The sequence below is a fragment of the Triturus cristatus genome, chromosome 11 (genome assembly GCF_964204655.1).
Source record: "Triturus cristatus chromosome 11, aTriCri1.1, whole genome shotgun sequence".
Classification (NCBI taxonomy): Eukaryota; Metazoa; Chordata; class Amphibia; order Caudata; family Salamandridae; genus Triturus; species Triturus cristatus.
Window position 1 is genome coordinate 1,140,188,228 of NC_140594.1, and position 21,170 is coordinate 1,140,209,397.

Genomic DNA, 21,170 nt, shown 5'->3' on the forward strand with positions numbered 1-21,170 from the left:
GTGCAAATTTTTATATGTTCTCCAAGCAGGATTTGTTTTAATGCAACATGTCACAAAACGGAAATATCATGAACAGATTAATCAGACGTTAAATTAAAAAAAAAATGAAATACTTAGGCAGGCATCTCGATCGCCCCATCTGCTACATTCATTGTCCTATTAGATGCTATTTTCCAAAAAGCAGAGTCACCACTCACATGTGCTGGTAATAAATATGTTGCGGGCGGTAGACAATGAAAGGGCTGAACCCCGACCAGACATTCTAACTCTAGCATCTCTATATTAAAAAGCATTTCTAGGCAATATCTAGCATGTGAATAAAAGTAGGCAAGATCCACCGATGAATCTGGCAAAAGTCCCCAACGATTTTGTGCACACTTGTTCTCTCACCTGAATGCAGCGCCACCTTGTAGCCATCGGATGTAACTGCAGCTCACAAAATGTTATATCAGAGAGCAAGTTGAGAGGACTCCAAGAGGCAGATGTCCATGGAAAGAGCCTCTCACGACAGCAGGAAGGTTGGATATTTCAAGATGGCAACATTTCCTGTCCAATGTCCTCACGTCCCGAACGCTCCCAAACGCTCAAAAGCCTCACACCGGGCAAGTCCTCAGCGGGTAGATCTCTGGCTCCCAGTTAAAATCAAATCCTGAGCATGCTAGCGCTAGGATCAAAGAGAGAGGAGAGGGTTAGAGAGCTGCTATCTTGGTAAAGGCCTGAAACTGCTAGTTCCCAAGAGGGTCTGCACTTTCAGTTATGACTGACTGTGAGACGAGAAGATGAAGATTTTCTGCACCCAGCATACATTGCAGCATGCTTAGGCAAATGAGGAGTGAGACCCACCAATCCCTCGCCACTTCGCTGAAAGCTCCTCCTCTGCATAAAGAGAACACTTTTACAAGGGAGCAGAGTGGCGCAGCGGAAGCCTGCTGGGCCCATAACCCAGAGGTCGATGGATCGAAACCATCCTCTGCTATAATATTTCTTGTTTTTTCTTCTGAGAACCAATCTGTCATTTCCACGCTACCAGCAAGGAAAAGCGCAGGCTTGTGCTAGCTATGTGAGAAAAGACTTCTCAACTATCTGTCTCTGCTGAAATACAAGAGAGTGATCGCCAAAGGATCAACCCCATACTTTGAAAGTAAAGATACCCAATTATAAGCATAAATGACTGGTGGGACCGTCACACGTTTTTCTGGGCATGCTTTGAATGTCATTCTTGCCTTTTCGTTCTGCTCTTATCATTCTCCTGGGCATTTCATGGAAGGCACTCTCTTTCTCTTCGCTGCTTTGCTTCCAATGCTGCCTAAATATGTTCATTTCCACTATTTGTACTACTGCTTTCCATTTCTTCTCTTCTGCACAGATTTGGCCTTGGTTTCAATACCCAGTTCCTTACCCTCTACAAGAAACTTTCTACTGCTTTTCATGTTGGTATCTAAACCAAATGCACCATTGAAACTGGTGCAAGATAGTCATTGAACTCGGGGTTGTAATCTTTAGAACCGAGAGCACCCACATCATAGGGCGTTGGTGGTATAGTGCTGAGCATAGCTGCTTCCCAAGCAGTTGACCCGGGTTCAATTCCCGGCCAATGCAGTGCAAATTTTTATATGTTCTCCAAGCAGGATTTGTTTTAATGCAACATGTCACAAAACGGAAATATCATGAACAGATTAATCAGACGTTAAATTAAAAAAAAAATGAAATACTTAGGCAGGCATCTCGATCGCCCCATCTGCTACATTCATTGTCCTATTAGATGCTATTTTCCAAAAAGCAGAGTCACCACTCACATGTGCTGGTAATAAATATGTTGCGGGCGGTAGACAATGAAAGGGCTGAACCCCGACCAGACATTCTAACTCTAGCATCTCTATATTAAAAAGCATTTCTAGGCAATATCTAGCATGTGAATAAAAGTAGGCAAGATCCACCGATGAATCTGGCAAAAGTCCCCAACGATTTTGTGCACACTTGTTCTCTCACCTGAATTCAGCGCCACCTTGTAGCCATCGGATGTAACTGCAGCTCACAAAATGTTATATCACAGAGCAAGTTGAGAGGACTCCAAGAGGCAGATGTCCATGGAAAGAGCCTCTCACGACAGCAGGAAGGTTGGATATTTCAAGATGGCAACATTTCCTGTCCAATGTCCTCACGTCCCGAACGCTCCCAAACGCTCAAAAGCCTCACACCGGGCAAGTCCTCAGCGGGTAGATCTCTGGCTCCCAGTTAAAATCAAATCCTGAGCATGCTAGCGCTAGGATCAAAGAGAGAGGAGAGGGTTAGAGAGCTGCTATCTTGGTAAAGGCCTGAAACTGCTAGTTCCCAAGAGGGTCTGCACTTTCAGTTATGACTGACTGTGAGACGAGAAGATGAAGATTTTCTGCACCCAGCATACATTGCAGCATGCTTAGGCAAATGAGGAGCGAGACCCACCAATCCCTCGCCACTTCGCTGAAAGCTCCTCCTCTGCATAAAGAGAACACTTTTACAAGGGAGCAGAGTGGCGCAGCGGAAGCCTGCTGGGCCCATAACCCAGAGGTCGATGGATCGAAACCATCCTCTGCTATAATATTTCTTGTTTTTTCTTCTGAGAACCAATCTGTCATTTCCACGCTACCAGCAAGGAAAAGCGCAGGCTTGTGCTAGCTATGTGAGAAAAGACTTCTCAACTATCTGTCTCTGCTGAAATACAAGAGAGTGATCGCCAAAGGATCAACCCCATACTTTGAAAGTAAAGATACCCAATTATAAGCATAAATGACTGGTGGGACCGTCACACCTTTTTCTGGGCATGCTTTGAATGTCATTCTTGCCTTTTCGTTCTGCTCTTATCATTCTCCTGGGCATTTCATGGAAGGCACTCTCTTTCTCTTCGCTGCTTTGCTTCCAATGCTGCCTAAATATGTTCATTTCCACTATTTGTACTACTGCTTTCCATTTCTTCTCTTCTGCACAGATTTGGCCTTGGTTTCAATACCCAGTTCCTTACCCTCTACAAGAAACTTTCTACTGCTTTTCATGTTGGTATCTAAACCAAATGCACCATTGAAACTGGTGCAAGATAGTCATTGAACTCGGGGTTGTAATCTTTAGAACCGAGAGCAACCACATCATAGGGCGTTGGTGGTATAGTGGTGAGCATAGCTGCTTCCCAAGCAGTTGACCCGGGTTCGATTCCCGGCCAATGCAGTGCAAATTTTTATATGTTCTCCAAGCAGGATTTGTTTTAATGCAACATGTCACAAAACGGAAATATCATGAACAGATTAATCAGACGTTAAATTAAAAAAAAAATGAAATACTTAGGCAGGCATCTCGATCGCCCCATCTGCTACATTCATTGTCCTATTAGATGCTATTTTCCAAAAAGCAGAGTCACCACTCACATGTGCTGGTAATAAATATGTTGCGGGCGGTAGACAATGAAAGGGCTGAACCCCGACCAGACATTCTAACTCTAGCATCTCTATATTAAAAAGCATTTCTAGGCAATATCTAGCATGTGAATAAAAGTAGGCAAGATCCACCGATGAATCTGGCAAAAGTCCCCAACGATTTTGTGCACACTTGTTCTCTCACCTGAATTCAGCGCCACCTTGTAGCCATCGGATGTAACTGCAGCTCACAAAATGTTATATCACAGAGCAAGTTGAGAGGACTCCAAGAGGCAGATGTCCATGGAAAGAGCCTCTCACGACAGCAGGAAGGTTGGATATTTCAAGATGGCAACATTTCCTGTCCAATGTCCTCACGTCCCGAACGCTCCCAAACGCTCAAAAGCCTCACACCGGGCAAGTCCTCAGCGGGTAGATCTCTGGCTCCCAGTTAAAATCAAATCCTGAGCATGCTAGCGCTAGGATCAAAGAGAGAGGAGAGGGTTAGAGAGCTGCTATCTTGGTAAAGGCCTGAAACTGCTAGTTCCCAAGAGGGTCTGCACTTTCAGTTATGACTGACTGTGAGACGAGAAGATGAAGATTTTCTGCACCCAGCATACATTGCAGCATGCTTAGGCAAATGAGGAGCGAGACCCACCAATCCCTCGCCACTTCGCTGAAAGCTCCTCCTCTGCATAAAGAGAACACTTTTACAAGGGAGCAGAGTGGCGCAGCGGAAGCCTGCTGGGCCCATAACCCAGAGGTCGATGGATCGAAACCATCCTCTGCTATAATATTTCTTGTTTTTTCTTCTGAGAACCAATCTGTCATTTCCACGCTACCAGCAAGGAAAAGCGCAGGCTTGTGCTAGCTATGTGAGAAAAGACTTCTCAACTATCTGTCTCTGCTGAAATACAAGAGAGTGATCGCCAAAGGATCAACCCCATACTTTGAAAGTAAAGATACCCAATTATAAGCATAAATGACTGGTGGGACCGTCACACCTTTTTCTGGGCATGCTTTGAATGTCATTCTTGCCTTTTCGTTCTGCTCTTATCATTCTCCTGGGCATTTCATGGAAGGCACTCTCTTTCTCTTCGCTGCTTTGCTTCCAATGCTGCCTAAATATGTTCATTTCCACTATTTGTACTACTGCTTTCCATTTCTTCTCTTCTGCACAGATTTGGCCTTGGTTTCAATACCCAGTTCCTTACCCTCTACAAGAAACTTTCTACTGCTTTTCATGTTGGTATCTAAACCAAATGCACCATTGAAACTGGTGCAAGATAGTCATTGAACTCGGGGTTGTAATCTTTAGAACCGAGAGCAACCACATCATAGGGCGTTGGTGGTATAGTGGTGAGCATAGCTGCTTCCCAAGCAGTTGACCCGGGTTCGATTCCCGGCCAATGCAGTGCAAATTTTTATATGTTCTCCAAGCAGGATTTGTTTTAATGCAACATGTCACAAAACGGAAATATCATGAACAGATTAATCAGACGTTAAATTAAAAAAAAAATGAAATACTTAGGCAGGCATCTCGATCGCCCCATCTGCTACATTCATTGTCCTATTAGATGCTATTTTCCAAAAAGCAGAGTCACCACTCACATGTGCTGGTAATAAATATGTTGCGGGCGGTAGACAATAAAAGGGCTGAACCCCGACCAGACATTCTAACTCTAGCATCTCTATATTAAAAAGCATTTCTAGGCAATATCTAGCATGTGAATAAAAGTAGGCAAGATCCACCGATGAATCTGGCAAAAGTCCCCAACGATTTTGTACACACTTGTTCTCTCACCTGAATGCAGCGCCACCTTGTAGCCATCGGATGTAACTGCAGCTCACAAAATGTTATATCAGAGAGCAAGTTGAGAGGACTCCAAGAGGCAGATGTCTATGGAAAGAGCCTCTCACGACAGCAGGAAGGTTGGATATTTCAAGATGGCAACATTTCCTGTCCAATGTCCTCACGTCCCGAACGCTCCCAAACGCTCAAAAGCCTCACACCGGGCAAGCCCTCAGCGGGTAGATCTCTGGCTCCCAGTTAAAATCAAATCCTGAGCATGCTAGCGCTAGGATCAAAGAGAGAGGAGAGGGTTAGAGAGCTGCTATCTTGGTAAAGGCCTGAAACTGCTAGTTCCCAAGAGGGTCTGCACTTTCAGTTATGACTGACTGTGAGACGAGAAGATGAAGATTTTCTGCACCCAGCATACATTGCAGCATGCTTAGGCAAATGAGGAGCGAGACCCACCAATCCCTCGCCACTTCGCTGAAAGCTCCTCATCTGCATAAAGAGAACACTTTGACAAGGGAGCACAGTGGCGCAGCGGAAGCGTGCTGGGCCCATAACCCAGAGGTCGATGGATCGAAACCATCCGCTGCTATAATATTTCTTGTTTTTTCTTCTGAGAACCAATCTGTCATTTCCACGCTACCAGCAAGGAAAAGCGCAGGCTTGTGCTAGCTATGTGAGAAAAGACTTCTCAACTATCTGTCTCTGCTGAAATACAAGAGAGTGATCGCCAAAGGATCAACCCCATACTTTGAAAGTAAAGATACCCAATTATAAGCATAAATGACTGGTGGGACCGTCACACGTTTTTCTGGGCATGCTTTGAATGTCATTCTTGCCTTTTCGTTCTGCTCTTATCATTCTCCTGGGCATTTCATGGAAGGCACTCTCTTTCTCTTCGCTGCTTTGCTTCCAATGCTGCCTAAATATGTTCATTTCCACTATTTGTACTACTGCTTTCCATTTCTTCTCTTCTGCACAGATTTGGCCTTGGTTTCAATCCCCAGTTCCTTACCCTCTACAAGAAACTTTCTACTGCTTTTCATGTTGGTATCTAAACCAAATGCACCATTGAAACTGGTGCAAGATAGTCATTGAACTCGGGGTTGTAATCTTTAGAACCGAGAGCACCCACATCATAGGGCGTTGGTGGTATAGTGGTGAGCATAGCTGCTTCCCAAGCAATTGACCCGGGTTCGATTCCCAGCCAATGCAGTGCAAATTTTTATATGTTCTCCAAGCAGGATTTGTTTTAATGCAACATGTCACAAAACGGAAATATCATGAACAGATTAATCAGACGTTAAATTAAAAAAAAAATGAAATACTTAGGCAGGCACCTCGATCGCCCCATCTGCTACATTAATTGTCCTATTAGACGCTATTTTCCAAAAAGCAGAGTCACCACTCACATGTGCTGGTAATAAATATGTTGCGGGCGGTAGACAATGAAAGGGCTGAACCCCGACCAGACATTCTAACTCTAGCATCTCTATATTAAAAAGCATTTCTAGGCAATATCTAGCATGTGAATAAAAGTAGGCAAGATCCACCGATGAATCTGGCAAAAGTCCCCAACGATTTTGTGCACACTTGTTCTCTCACCTGAATGCAGCGCCACCTTGTAGCCATCGGATGTAACTGCAGCTCACAAAATGTTATATCAGCGAGCAAGTTGAGAGGACTCCAATAGGCAGATGTCCATGGAAAGAGCCTCTCACGACAGCAGGAAGGTTGGATATTTCAAGATGGCAACATTTCCTGTCCAATGTCCTCCCATCCCGAACGCTCCCAAACGCTCAAAAGCCTCACACCGGGCAAGCCCTCACCGGGTAGATCTCTGGCTCCCAGTTAAAATCAAATCCTGAGCATGCTAGCGCTAGGATCAAAGAGAGAGGAGAGGGTTAGAGAGCTGCTATCTTGGTAAAGGCCTGAAACTGCTAGTTCCCAAGAGGGTCTGCACTTTCAGTTATGACTGACTGTGAGACGAGAAGATGAAGATTTTCTGCACCCAGCATACATTGCAGCATGCTTAGGCAAATGAGGAGCGAGACCAACCAATCCCTCGCCACTTCGCTGAAAGCTCCTCCTCTGCATAAAGAGAACACTTTTACAAGGGAGCAGAGTGGCGCAGCGGAAGCGTGCTGGGCCCATAACCCAGAGGTCGATGGATCGAAACCATCCTCTGCTATAATATTTCTTGTTTTTTCTTCTGAGAACCAATCTGTCATTTCCACGCTACCAGCAAGGAAAAGCGCAGGCTTGTGCTAGCTATGTGAGAAAAGACTTCTCAACTATCTGTCTCTGCTGAAATACAAGAGAGTGATCGCCAAAGGATCAACCCCATACTTTGAAAGTAAAGATACCCAATTATAAGCATAAATGACTGGTGGGACCGTCACACGTTTTTCTGGGCATGCTTTGAATGTCATTCTTGCCTTTTCGTTCTGCTCTTATCATTCTCCTGGGCATTTCATGGAAGGCACTCTCTTTCTCTTCGCTGCTTTGCTTCCAATGCTGCCTAAATATGTTCATTTCCACTATTTGTACTACTGCTTTCCATTTCTTCTCTTCTGCACAGATTTGGCCTTGGTTTCAATCCCCAGTTCCTTACCCTCTACAAGAAACTTTCTACTGCTTTTCATGTTGGTATCTAAACCAAATGCACCATTGAAACTGGTGCAAGATAGTCATTGAACTCGGGGTTGTAATCTTTAGAACCGAGAGCACCCACATCATAGGGCGTTGGTGGTATAGTGGTGAGCATAGCTGCTTCCCAAGCAATTGACCCGGGTTCGATTCCCAGCCAATGCAGTGCAAATTTTTATATGTTCTCCAAGCAGGATTTGTTTTAATGCAACATGTCACAAAACGGAAATATCATGAACAGATTAATCAGACGTTAAATTAAAAAAAAAATGAAATACTTAGGCAGGCACCTCGATCGCCCCATCTGCTACATTAATTGTCCTATTAGACGCTATTTTCCAAAAAGCAGAGTCACCACTCACATGTGCTGGTAATAAATATGTTGCGGGCGGTAGACAATGAAAGGGCTGAACCCCGACCAGACATTCTAACTCTAGCATCTCTATATTAAAAAGCATTTCTAGGCAATATCTAGCATGTGAATAAAAGTAGGCAAGATCCACCGATGAATCTGGCAAAAGTCCCCAACGATTTTGTGCACACTTGTTCTCTCACCTGAATGCAGCGCCACCTTGTAGCCATCGGATGTAACTGCAGCTCACAAAATGTTATATCAGCGAGCAAGTTGAGAGGACTCCAAGAGGCAGATGTCCATGGAAAGAGCCTCTCACGACAGCAGGAAGGTTGGATATTTCAAGATGGCAACATTTCCTGTCCAATGTCCTCCCATCCCGAACGCTCCCAAACGCTCAAAAGCCTCACACCGGGCAAGCCCTCACCGGGTAGATCTCTGGCTCCCAGTTAAAATCAAATCCTGAGCATGCTAGCGCTAGGATCAAAGAGAGAGGAGAGGGTTAGAGAGCTGCTATCTTGGTAAAGGCCTGAAACTGCTAGTTCCCAAGAGGGTCTGCACTTTCAGTTATGACTGACTGTGAGACGAGAAGATGAAGATTTTCTGCACCCAGCATACATTGCAGCATGCTTAGGCAAATGAGGAGCGAGACCAACCAATCCCTCGCCACTTCGCTGAAAGCTCCTCCTCTGCATAAAGAGAACACTTTTACAAGGGAGCAGAGTGGCGCAGCGGAAGCGTGCTGGGCCCATAACCCAGAGGTCGATGGATCGAAACCATCCTCTGCTATAATATTTCTTGTTTTTTCTTCTGAGAACCAATCTGTCATTTCCACGCTACCAGCAAGGAAAAGCGCAGGCTTGTGCTAGCTATGTGAGAAAAGACTTCTCAACTATCTGTCTCTGCTGAAATACAAGAGAGTGATCGCCAAAGGATCAACCCCATACTTTGAAAGTAAAGATACCCAATTATAAGCATAAATGACTGGTGGGACCGTCACACGTTTTTCTGGGCATGCTTTGAATGTCATTCTTGCCTTTTCGTTCTGCTCTTATCATTCTCCTGGGCATTTCATGGAAGGCACTCTCTTTCTCTACGCTGCTTTGCTTCCAATGCTGCCTAAATATGTTCATTTCCACTATTTGTACTACTGCTTTCCATTTCTTCTCTTCTGCACAGATTTGGCCTTGGTTTCAATCCCCAGTTTCTTACCCTCTACAAGAAACTTTCTACTGCTTTTCATGTTGGTATCTAAACCAAATGCACCATTGAAACTGGTGCAAGATAGTCATTGAACTCGGGGTTGTAATCTTTAGAACCGAGAGCACCCACATCATAGGGCGTTGGTGGTATAGTGGTGAGCATAGCTGCTTCCCAAGCAGTTGACCCGGGTTCGATTCCCGGCCAATGCAGTGCAAATTTTTATATGTTCTCCAAGCAGGATTTGTTTTAATGCAACATGTCACAAAACGGAAATATCATGAACAGATTAATCAGACGTTAAATTAAAAAAAAAATGAAATACTTAGGCAGGCATCTCGATCGCCCCATCTGCTACATTCATTGTCCTATTAGATGCTATTTTCCAAAAAGCAGAGTCACCACTCACATGTGCTGGTAATAAATATGTTGCGGGCGGTAGACAATGAAAGGGCTGAACCCCGACCAGACATTCTAACTCTAGCATCTCTATATTAAAAAGCATTTCTAGGCAATATCTAGCATGTGAATAAAAGTAGGCAAGATCCACCGATGAATCTGGCAAAAGTCCCCAATGATTTTGTGCACACTTGTTCTCTCACCTGAATGCAGTGCCACCTTGTAGCCATCGGATGTAACTGCAGCTCACAAAATGTTATATCAGCGAGCAAGTTGAGAGGACTCCAAGAGGCAGATGTCCATGGAAAGAGCCTCTCACGACAGCAGGAAGGTTGGATATTTCAAGATGGCAACATTTCCTGTCCAATGTCCTCCCATCCCGAACGCTCCCAAACGCTCAAAAGCCTCACACCGGGCAAGCCCTCACCGGGTAGATCTCTGGCTCCCAGTTAAAATCAAATCCTGAGCATGCTAGCGCTAGGATCAAAGAGAGAGGAGAGGGTTGGAGAGCTGCTATCTTGGTAAAGGCCTGAAACTGCTAGTTCCCAAGAGGGTCTGCACTTTCAGTTATGACTGTCTGTGAGACGAGAAGATGAAGATTTTCTGCACCCAGCATACATTGCAGCATGCTTAGGCAAATGAGGAGCGAGACCAACCAATCCCTCGCCACTTCGCTGAAAGCTCCTCCTCTGCATAAAGAGAACACTTTTACAAGGGAGCAGAGTGGCGCAGCGGAAGCGTGCTGGGCCCATAACCCAGAGGTCGATGGATCGAAACCATCCTCTGCTATAATATTTCTTGTTTTTTCTTCTGAGAACCAATCTGTCATTTCCACGCTACCAGCAAGGAAAAGCGCAGGCTTGTGCTAGCTATGTGAGAAAAGACTTCTCAACTATCTGTCTCTGCTGAAATACAAGAGAGTGATCGCCAAAGGATCAACCCCATACTTTGAAAGTAAAGATACCCAATTATAAGCATAAATGACTGGTGGGACCGTCACACCTTTTTCTGGGCATGCTTTGAATGTCATTCTTGCCTTTTCGTTCTGCTCTTATCATTCTCCTGGGCATTTCATGGAAGGCACTCTCTTTCTCTACGCTGCTTTGCTTCCAATGCTGCCTAAATATGTTCATTTCCACTATTTGTACTACTGCTTTCCATTTCTTCTCTTCTGCACAGATTTGGCCTTGGTTTCAATCCCCAGTTTCTTACCCTCTACAAGAAACTTTCTACTGCTTTTCATGTTGGTATCTAAACCAAATGCACCATTGAAACTGGTGCAAGATAGTCATTGAACTCGGGGTTGTAATCTTTAGAACCGAGAGCACCCACATCATAGGGCGTTGGTGGTATAGTGGTGAGCATAGCTGCTTCCCAAGCAGTTGACCCGGGTTCGATTCCCGGCCAATGCAGTGCAAATTTTTATATGTTCTCCAAGCAGGATTTGTTTTAATGCAACATGTCACAAAACGGAAATATCATGAACAGATTAATCAGACGTTAAATTAAAAAAAAAATGAAATACTTAGGCAGGCATCTCGATCGCCCCATCTGCTACATTCATTGTCCTATTAGATGCTATTTTCCAAAAAGCAGAGTCACCACTCACATGTGCTGGTAATAAATATGTTGCGGGCGGTAGACAATGAAAGGGCTGAACCCCGACCAGACATTCTAACTCTAGCATCTCTATATTAAAAAGCATTTCTAGGCAATATCTAGCATGTGAATAAAAGTAGGCAAGATCCACCGATGAATCTGGCAAAAGTCCTCAACGATTTTGTGCACACTTGTTCTCTCACCTGAATGCAGCGCCACCTTGTAGCCATCGGATGTAACTGCAGCTCACAAAATGTTATATCAGAGAGCAAGTTGAGAGGACTCCAAGAGGCAGATGTCCATGGAAAGAGCCTCTCACGACAGCAGGAAGGTTGGGTATTTCAAGATGGCAACATTTCCTGTCCAACGTCCTCACGTCCCGAACGCTCCCAAACGCTCAAAAGCCTCACACCGGGCAAGCCCTCACCGGGTAGATCTCTGGCTCCCAGTTAAAATCAAATCCTGAGCATGCTAGCGCTAGGATCAAAGAGAGAGGAGAGGGTTAGAGAGCTGCTATCTTGGTAAAGGCCTGAAACTGCTAGTTCCCAAGAGGGTCTGCACTTTCAGTTATGACTGACTGTGAGACGAGAAGATGAAGATTTTCTGCACCCAGCATACATTGCAGCATGCTTAGGCAAATGAGGAGCGAGACCAACCAATCCCTCGCCACTTCGCTGAAAGCTCCTCCTCTGCATAAAGAGAACACTTTTACAAGGGAGCAGAGTGGCGCAGCGGAAGCGTGCTGGGCCCATAACCCAGAGGTCGATGGATCGAAACCATCCTCTGCTATAATATTTCTTGTTTTTTCTTCTGAGAACCAATCTGTCATTTCCACGCTACCAGCAAGGAAAAGCGCAGGCTTGTGCTAGCTATGTGAGAAAAGACTTCTCAACTATCTGTCTCTGCTGAAATACAAGAGAGTGATCGCCAAAGGATCAACCCCATACTTTGAAAGTAAAGATACCCAATTATAAGCATAAATGACTGGTGGGACCGTCACACGTTTTTCTGGGCATGCTTTGAATGTCATTCTTGCCTTTTCGTTCTGCTCTTATCATTCTCCTGGGCATTTCATGGAAGGCACTCTCTTTCTCTTCGCTGCTTTGCTTCCAATGCTGCCTAAATATGTTCATTTCCACTATTTGTACTACTGCTTTCCATTTCTTCTCTTCTGCACAGATTTGGCCTTGGTTTCAATCCCCAGTTCCTTACCCTCTACAAGAAACTTTCTACTGCTTTTCATGTTGGTATCTAAACCAAATGCACCATTGAAACTGGTGCAAGATAGTCATTGAACTCGGGGTTGTAATCTTTAGAACCGAGAGCAACCACATCATAGGGCGTTGGTGGTATAGTGGTGAGCATAGCTGCTGCCCAAGCAGTTGACCCGGGTTCGATTCCCGGCCAATGCAGTGCAAATTTTTATATGTTCTCCAAGCAGGATTTGTTTTAATGCAACATGTCACAAAACGGAAATATCATGAACAGATTAAGCAGACGTTAAATAAAAAAAAAAATGAAATACTTAGGCAGGCATCTCGATCGCCCCATCTGCTACATTCATTTTCCTATTAGATGCTATTTTCCAAAAAGCAGAGTCACCACTCACATGTGCTGGTAATAAATATGTTGCGGGCGGTAGACAATGAAAGGGCTGAACCCCGACCAGACATTCTAACTCTAGCATCTCTATATTAAAAAGCATTTCTAGGCAATATCTAGCATGTGAATAAAAGTAGGCAAGATCCACCGATGAATCTGGCAAAAGTCCCCAACGATTTTGTGCACACTTGTTCTCTCACCTGAATGCAGCGCCACCTTGTAGCCATCGGATGTAACTGCAGCTCACAAAATGTTATATCAGAGAGCAAGTTGAGAGGACTCCAAGAGGCAGATGTCCATGGAAAGAGCCTCTCACGACAGCAGGAAGGTTGGATATTTCAAGATGGCAACAAAGCCTCTCACCGGGTAGATCTCTGGCTCCCAGTTAAAATCAAATCCTGGGCATGCTAGCGCTAGGATCAAAGAGAGATCAGAGGGTTAGAGAGCTGCTATCTTGGTAAAGGCCTGAAACTGCTAGTTCCCAAGAGGGTCTGCACTTTCAGTTATGACTGACTGTGAGACGAGAAGATGAAGATTTTCTGCACCCAGCATACATTGCAGCATGCTTAGGCAAATGAGGAGCGAGACCCACCAATCCCTCGCCACTTCGCTGAAAGCTCCTCCTCTGCATAAAGAGAACACTTTTACAAGGGAGCAGAGTGGCGCAGCGGAAGCGTGCTGGGCCCATAACCCAGAGGTCGATGGATCGAAACCATCCTCTGCTATAATATTTCTTGTTTTTTCTTCTGAGAACCAATCTGTCATTTCCACGCTACCAGCAAGGAAAAGCGCAGGCTTGTGCTAGCTATGTGAGAAAAGACTTCTCAACTATCTGTCTCTGCTGAAATACAAGAGAGTGATCGCCAAAGGATCAACCCCATACTTTGAAAGTAAAGATAACCAATTATAAGCATAAATGACTGGTGGGACCGTCACACGTTTTTCTGGGCATGCTTTGAATGTCATTCTTGCCTTTTCGGTCTGCTCTTATCATTCTCCTGGGCATTTCATGGAAGGCACTCTCTTTCTCTTCGCTGCTTTGCTTCCAATGCTGCCTAAATATGTTCATTTCCACTATTTGTACTACTGCTTTCCATTTCTTCTCTTCTGCACAGATTTGGCCTTGGTTTCAATCCCCAGTTCCTTACCCTCTACAAGAAACTTTCTACTGCTTTTCATGTTGGTATCTAAACCAAATGCACCATTGAAACTGGTGCAAGATAGTCATTGAACTCGGGGTTGTAATCTTTAGAACCGAGAGCACCCACATCATAGGGCGTTGGTGGTATAGTGGTGAGCATAGCTGTTTCCCAAGCAGTTGACCCGGGTTCAATTCCCGGCCAATGCAGTGCAAATTTTTATATGTTCTCCAAGCAGGATTTGTTTTAATGCAACATGTCACAAAACGGAAATATCATGAACAGATTAATCAGACGTTAAATTAAAAAAAAAATGAAATACTTAGGCAGGCATCTCGATCGCCCCATCTGCTACATTCATTGTCCTATTAGATGCTATTTTCCAAAAAGCAGTCACCACTCACATGTGCTGGTAATAAATATGTTGCGGGCGGTAGACAATGAAATGGCTGAACCCCGACCAGACATTCTAACTCTAGCATCTCTATATTAAAAAGCATTTCTAGGCAATATCTAGCATGTGAATAAAAGTAGGCAAGATCCACCGATGAATCTGGCAAAAGTCCCCAACGATTTTGTGCACACTTGTTCTCTCACCTGAATGCAGCGCCACCTTGTAGCCATCGGATGTAACTGCAGCTCACAAAATGTTATATCAGAGAGCAAGTTGAGAGGACTCCAAGAGGCAGATGTCCATGGAAAGAGCCTCTCACGACAGCAGGAAGGTTGGGTATTTCAAGATGGCAACATTTCCTGTCCAACGTCCTCACGTCCCGAACGCTCCCAAACGCTCAAAAGCCTCGCCCTCACCGGGTAGATCTCTGGCTCCCAGTTAAAATCAAATCCTAAGCATGCTAGCGCTAGGATCAAAGAGAGAGGAGAGGGTTAGAGAGCTGCTATCTTGGTAAAGGCCTGAAACTGCTAGTTCCCAAGAGGGTCTGCACTTTCAGTTATGACTGACTGTGAGACGAGAAGATGAAGATTTTCTGCTCCCAGCATACATTGCAGCATGCTTAGGCAAATGAGGAGCGAGACCCACCAATCCCTCGCCACTTCGCTGAAAGCTCCTCATCTGCATAAAGAGAACACTTTTACAAGGGAGCAGAGTGGCGCAGCGGAAGCGTGCTGGGCCCATAACCCAGAGGTCGATGGATTGAAACCATCCTCTGCTATAATATTTCTTGTTTTTTCTTCTGAGGACCAATCTGTCATTTCCACGCTTCCAGCAAGGAAAAGCGCAGGCTTGTGCTAGCTATGTGAGAAAAAACTTCTCAACTATCTGTCTCTGCTGAAATACAAGAGAGTGATCGCCAAAGGATCAACCCCATACTTTGAAAGTAAAGATACCCAATTATAAGCATAAATGACTGGTGGGACCGTCACACGTTTTTCTGGGCATGCTTTGAATGTCATTCTTGCCTTTTCGTTCTGCTCTTATCATTCTCCTGGGCATTTCATGGAAGGCACTCTCTTTCTCTTCGCTGCTTTGCTTCCAATGCTGCCTAAATATGTTCATTTCCACTATTTGTACTACTGCTTTCCATTTCTTCTCTTCTGCACAGATTTGGCCTTGGTTTCAATCCCCAGTTCCTTACCCTCTACAAGAAACTTTCTACTGCTTTTCATGTTGGTATCTAAACCAAATGCACCATTGAAACTGGTGCAAGATAGTCATTGAACTCGGGGTTGTAATCTTTAGAACCGAGAGCACCCACATCATAGGGTGTTGGTGGTATAGTGGTGAGCATAGCTGCTTCCCAAGCAGTTGACCCGGGTTCGATTCCCGGCCAATGCAGTGCAAATATTTATATGTTCTCCAAGCAGGATTTGTTTTAATGCAACATTTCACAAAACGGAAATATCATGAACAGATTAATCAGACGTTAAATTAAAAAAAAAATGAAATACTTAGGCAGGCACCTCGATTGCCCCATCTGCTACATTAATTGTCCTATTAGACGCTATTTTCCAAAAAGCAGAGTCACCACTCACATGTGCTGGTAATAAATATGTTGCGGGCGGTAGACAATGAAAGGGCTGAACCCCGACCAGACATTCTAACTCTAGCATCTCTATATTAAAAAGCATTTCTAGGCAATATCTAGCATGTGAATAAAAGTAGGCAAGATCCACCGATGAATCTGGCAAAAGTCCCCAACGATTTTGTGCACACTTGTTCTCTCACCTGAATGCAGCGCCACCTTGTAGCCATCGGATGTAACTGCAGCTCACAAAATGTTATATCAGAGAGCAAGTTGAGAGGACTCCAAGAGGCAGATGTCCATGGAAAGAGCCTCTCACGACAGCAGGAAGGTTGGATATTTCAAGATGGCAACATTTCCTGTCCAATGTCCTCACGTCCCGAACGCTCCCAAACGCTCAAAAGCCTCACACCGGGCAAGCCCTCACCGGGTAGATCTCTGGCTCCCAGTTAAAATCAAATCCTGAGCATGCTAGCGCTAGGATCAAAGAGAGAGGAGAGGGTTAGAGAGCTGCTATCTTGGTAAAGGCCTGAAACTGCTAGTTCCCAAGAGGGTCTGCACTTTCAGTTATGACTGACTGTGAGACGAGAAGATGAAGATTTTCTGCACCCAGCATACATTGCAGCATGCTTAGGCAAATGAGGAGCGAGACCAACCAATCCCTCGCCACTTCGCTGAAAGCTCCTCCTCTGCATAAAGAGAACACTTTTACAAGGGAGCAGAGTGGCGCAGCGGAAGCGTGCTGGGCCCATAACCCAAAGGTCGATGGATCGAAACCATCCTCTGCTATAATATTTCTTGTTTTTTCTTCTGAGAACCAATCTGTCATTTCCACGCTACCAGCAAGGAAAAGCGCAGGCTTGTGCTAGCTATGTGAGAAAAGACTTCTCAACTATCTGTCTCTGCTGAAATACAAGAGAGTGATCGCCAAAGGATCAACCCCATACTTTGAAAGTAAAGATACCCAATTATAAGCATAAATGACTGGTGGGACCGTCACACGTTTTTCTGGGCATGCTTTGAATGTCATTCTTGCCTTTTCGTTCTGCTCTTATCATTCTCCTGGGCATTTCATGGAAGGCACTCTCTTTCTCTTCGCTGCTTTGCTTCCAATGCTGCCTAAATATGTTCATTTCCACTATTTGTACTACTGCTTTCCATTTCTTCTCTTCTGCACAGATTTGGCCTTGGTTTCAATCCCCAGTTTCTTACCCTCTACAAGAAACTTTCTACTGCTTTTCATGTTGGTATCTAAACCAAATGCACCATTGAAACTGGTGCAAGATAGTCATTGAACTCGGGGTTGTAATCTTTAGAACCGAGAGCACCCACATCATAGGGCGTTGGTGGTATAGTGGTGAGCATAGCTGCTTCCCAAGCAGTTGACCCGGGTTCGATTCCCGGCCAATGCAGTGCAAATTTTTATATGTTCTCCAAGCAGGATTTGTTTTAATGCAACATATCACAAAACGGAAATATCATGAACAGATTAATCAGACGTTAAATTAAAAAAAAATGAAATACTTAGGCAGGCATCTCGATCGCCCCATCTGCTACATTCATTGTGCTATTAGATGCTATTTTCCAGAAAGCAGAGTCACCACTCACATGTGCTGGTAATAAATATGTTGCGGGCGGTAGACAATGAAAGGGCTGAACCCCGACCAGACATTCTAACTCTAGCATCTCTATATTAAAAAGCATTTCTAGGCAATATCTAGCATGTGAATAAAAGTAGGCAAGATCCACCGATGAATCTGGCAAAAGTCCCCAACGATTTTGTGCACACTTGTTCTCTCACCTGAATGCAGCGCCACCTTGTAGCCATCGGATGTAACTGCAGCTCACAAAATGTTATATCAGAGAGCAAGTTGAGAGGACTCCAAGAGGCAGATGTCCATGGAAAGAGCCTCTCACAACAGCAGGAAGGTTGGGTATTTCAAGATGGCAACATTTCCTGTCCAACGTCCTCACGTCCCGAACGCTCCCAAACGCTCAAAAGCCTCGCCCTCACCGGGTAGATCTCTGGCTCCCAGTTAAAATCAAATCCTGAGCATGCTAGCGCTAGGATCAAAGAGAGAGGAGAGGGTTAGAGAGCTGCTATCTTGGTAAAGGCCTGAAACTGCTAGTTCCCAAGAGGGTCTGCACTTTCAGTTATGACTGACTGTGAGACGAGAAGATGAAGATTTTCTGCTCCCAGCATACATTGCAGCATGCTTAGGCAAATGAGGAGCGAGACCCACCAATCCCTCGCCACTTCGCTGAAAGCTCCTCATCTGCATAAAGAGAACACTTTTACAAGGGAGCAGAGTGGCGCAGCGGAAGCGTGCTGGGCCCATAACCCAGAGGTCGATGGATCGAAACCATCCTCTGCTATAATATTTCTTGTTTTTTCTTCTGAGGACCAATCTGTCATTTCCACGCTACCAGCAAGGAAAAGCGCAGGCTTGTGCTAGCTATGTGAGAAAAGACTTCTCAACTATCTGTCTCTGCTGAAATACAAGAGAGTGATCGCCAAAGGATCAACCCCATACTTTGAAAGTAAAGATACCCAATTATAAGCATAAATGACTGGTGGGACCGTCACACGTTTTTCTGGGCATGCTTTGAATGTCATTCTTGCCTTTTCGTTCTGCTCTTATCATTCTCCTGGGCATTTCATGGAAGGCACTCTCTTTCTCTTCGCTGCTTTGCTTCCAATGCTGCCTAAATATGTTCATTTCCACTATTTGTACTACTACTTTCCATTTCTTCTCTTCTGCACAGATTTGGCCTTGGTTTCAATCCCCAGTTCCTTACCATCTACAAGAAACTTTCTACTGCTTTTCATGTTGGTATCTAAACCAAATGCACCATTGAAACTGGTGCAAGATAGTCATTGAACTCGGGGTTGTAATCTTTAGAACCGAGAGCACCCACATCATAGGGCGTTGGTGGTATAGTGGTGAGCATAGCTGTTTCCCAAGCAGTTGACCCGGGTTCAATTCCCGGCCAATGCAGTGCAAATTTTTATATGTTCTCCAAGCAGGATTTGTTTTAATGCAACATGTCACAAAACGGAAATATCATGAACAGATTAATCAGACGTTAAATTAAAAAAAAAATGAAATACTTAGGCAGGCATCTCGATCGCCCCATCTGCTACATTCATTGTCCTATTAGATGCTATTTTCCAAAAAGCAGTCACCACTCACATGTGCTGGTAATAAATATGTTGCGGGCGGTAGACAATGAAATGGCTGAACCCCGACCAGACATTCTAACTCTAGCATCTCTATATTAAAAAGCATTTCTAGGCAATATCTAGCATGTGAATAAAAGTAGGCAAGATCCACCGATGAATCTGGCAAAAGTCCCCAACGATTTTGTGCACACTTGTTCTCTCACCTGAATGCAGCGCCACCTTGTAGCCATCGGATGTAACTGCAGCTCACAAAATGTTATATCAGAGAGCAAGTTGAGAGGACTCCAAGAGGCAGATGTCCATGGAAAGAGCCTCTCACGACAGCAGGAAGGTTGGGTATTTCAAGATGGCAACATTTCCTGTCCAACGTCCTCACGTCCCGAACGCTCCCAAACGCTCAAAAGCCTCGCCCTCACCGGGTAGATCTCTGGCTCCCAGTTAAAATCAAATCCTAAGCATGCTAGCGCTAGGATCAAAGAGAGAGGAGAGGGTTAGAGAGCTGCTATCTTGGTAAAGGCCTGAAACTGCTAGTTCCCAAGAGGGTCTGCACTTTCAGTTATGACTGACTGTGAGACGAGAAGATGAAGATTTTCTGCTCCCAGCATACATTGCAGCATGCTTAGGCAAATGAGGAGCGAGACCCACCAATCCCTCGCCACTTCGCTGAAAGCTCCTCATCTGCATAAAGAGAACACTTTTACAAGGGAGCAGAGTGGCGCAGCGGAAGCGTGCTGGGCCCATAACCCAGAGGTCGATGGATTGAAACCATCCTCTGCTATAATATTTCTTGTTTTTTCTTCTGAGGACCAATCTGTCATTTCCACGCTTCCAGCAAGGAAAAGCGCAGGCTTGTGCTAGCTATGTGAGAAAAAACTTCTCAACTATCTGTCTCTGCTGAAATACAAGAGAGTGATCGCCAAAGGATCAACCCCATACTTTGAAAGTAAAGATACCCAATTATAAGCATAAATGACTGGTGGGACCGTCACACGTTTTTCTGGGCATGCTTTGAATGTCATTCTTGCCTTTTCGTTCTGCTCTTATCATTCTCCTGGGCATTTCATGGAAGGCACTCTCTTTCTCTTCGCTGCTTTGCTTCCAATGCTGCCTAAATATGTTCATTTCCACTATTTGTACTACTGCTTTCCATTTCTTCTCTTCTGCACAGATTTGGCCTTGGTTTCAATCCCCAGTTCCTTACCCTCTACAAGAAACTTTCTACTGCTTTTCATGTTGGTATCTAAACCAAATGCACCATTGAAACTGGTGCAAGATAGTCATTGAACTCGGGGTTGTAATCTTTAGAACCGAGAGCACCCACATCATAGGGTGTTGGTGGTATAGTGGTGAGCATAGCTGCTTCCCAAGCAGTTGACCCGGGTTCGATTCCCGGCCAATGCAGTGCAAATATTTATATGTTCTCCAAGCAGGATTTGTTTTAATGCAACATTTCACAAAACGGAAATATCATGAACAGATTAATCAGACGTTAAATTAAAAAAAAAATGAAATACTTAGGCAGGCACCTCGATTGCCCCATCTGCTACATTAATTGTCCTATTAGACGCTATTTTCCAAAAAGCAGAGTCACCACTCACATGTGCTGGTAATAAATATGTTGCGGGCGGTAGACAATGAAAGGGCTGAACCCCGACCAGACATTCTAACTCTAGCATCTCTATATTAAAAAGCATTTCTAGGCAATATCTAGCATGTGAATAAAAGTAGGCAAGATCCACCGATGAATCTGGCAAAAGTCCCCAACGATTTTGTGCACACTTGTTCTCTCACCTGAATGCAGCGCCACCTTGTAGCCATCGGATGTAACTGCAGCTCACAAAATGTTATATCAGAGAGCAAGTTGAGAGGACTCCAAGAGGCAG

General features: G+C 44.6%; 9 non-coding genes across 9 annotated transcripts; all 9 read left to right on the plus strand.

Moving 5' to 3' along the window:
• Positions 1-3,126: 3,126 nt before the first annotated feature.
• Positions 3,127-3,198, plus strand: TRNAG-CCC (transfer RNA glycine (anticodon CCC)). The gene has a single exon. It is a non-coding gene; the product is annotated as a tRNA-Gly (tRNA).
• A 1,527-nt stretch (positions 3,199-4,725) lies between these two features.
• TRNAG-CCC (transfer RNA glycine (anticodon CCC)) lies at positions 4,726-4,797 on the plus strand. Its single transcript has one exon. It is a non-coding gene; the product is annotated as a tRNA-Gly (tRNA).
• A 4,725-nt stretch (positions 4,798-9,522) lies between these two features.
• On the plus strand, positions 9,523-9,594 carry TRNAG-CCC (transfer RNA glycine (anticodon CCC)). The gene has a single exon. It is a non-coding gene; the product is annotated as a tRNA-Gly (tRNA).
• A 1,527-nt stretch (positions 9,595-11,121) lies between these two features.
• TRNAG-CCC (transfer RNA glycine (anticodon CCC)) lies at positions 11,122-11,193 on the plus strand. The gene has a single exon. It is a non-coding gene; the product is annotated as a tRNA-Gly (tRNA).
• A 3,065-nt stretch (positions 11,194-14,258) lies between these two features.
• Positions 14,259-14,330, plus strand: TRNAG-CCC (transfer RNA glycine (anticodon CCC)). The gene has a single exon. It is a non-coding gene; the product is annotated as a tRNA-Gly (tRNA).
• Positions 14,331-15,844: 1,514 nt separating this feature from the next.
• On the plus strand, positions 15,845-15,916 carry TRNAG-CCC (transfer RNA glycine (anticodon CCC)). The gene has a single exon. It is a non-coding gene; the product is annotated as a tRNA-Gly (tRNA).
• Positions 15,917-17,443: 1,527 nt separating this feature from the next.
• Positions 17,444-17,515, plus strand: TRNAG-CCC (transfer RNA glycine (anticodon CCC)). Its single transcript has one exon. It is a non-coding gene; the product is annotated as a tRNA-Gly (tRNA).
• Positions 17,516-19,030: 1,515 nt separating this feature from the next.
• TRNAG-CCC (transfer RNA glycine (anticodon CCC)) lies at positions 19,031-19,102 on the plus strand. The gene has a single exon. It is a non-coding gene; the product is annotated as a tRNA-Gly (tRNA).
• A 1,514-nt stretch (positions 19,103-20,616) lies between these two features.
• On the plus strand, positions 20,617-20,688 carry TRNAG-CCC (transfer RNA glycine (anticodon CCC)). Its single transcript has one exon. It is a non-coding gene; the product is annotated as a tRNA-Gly (tRNA).
• Positions 20,689-21,170: the final 482 nt, after the last annotated feature.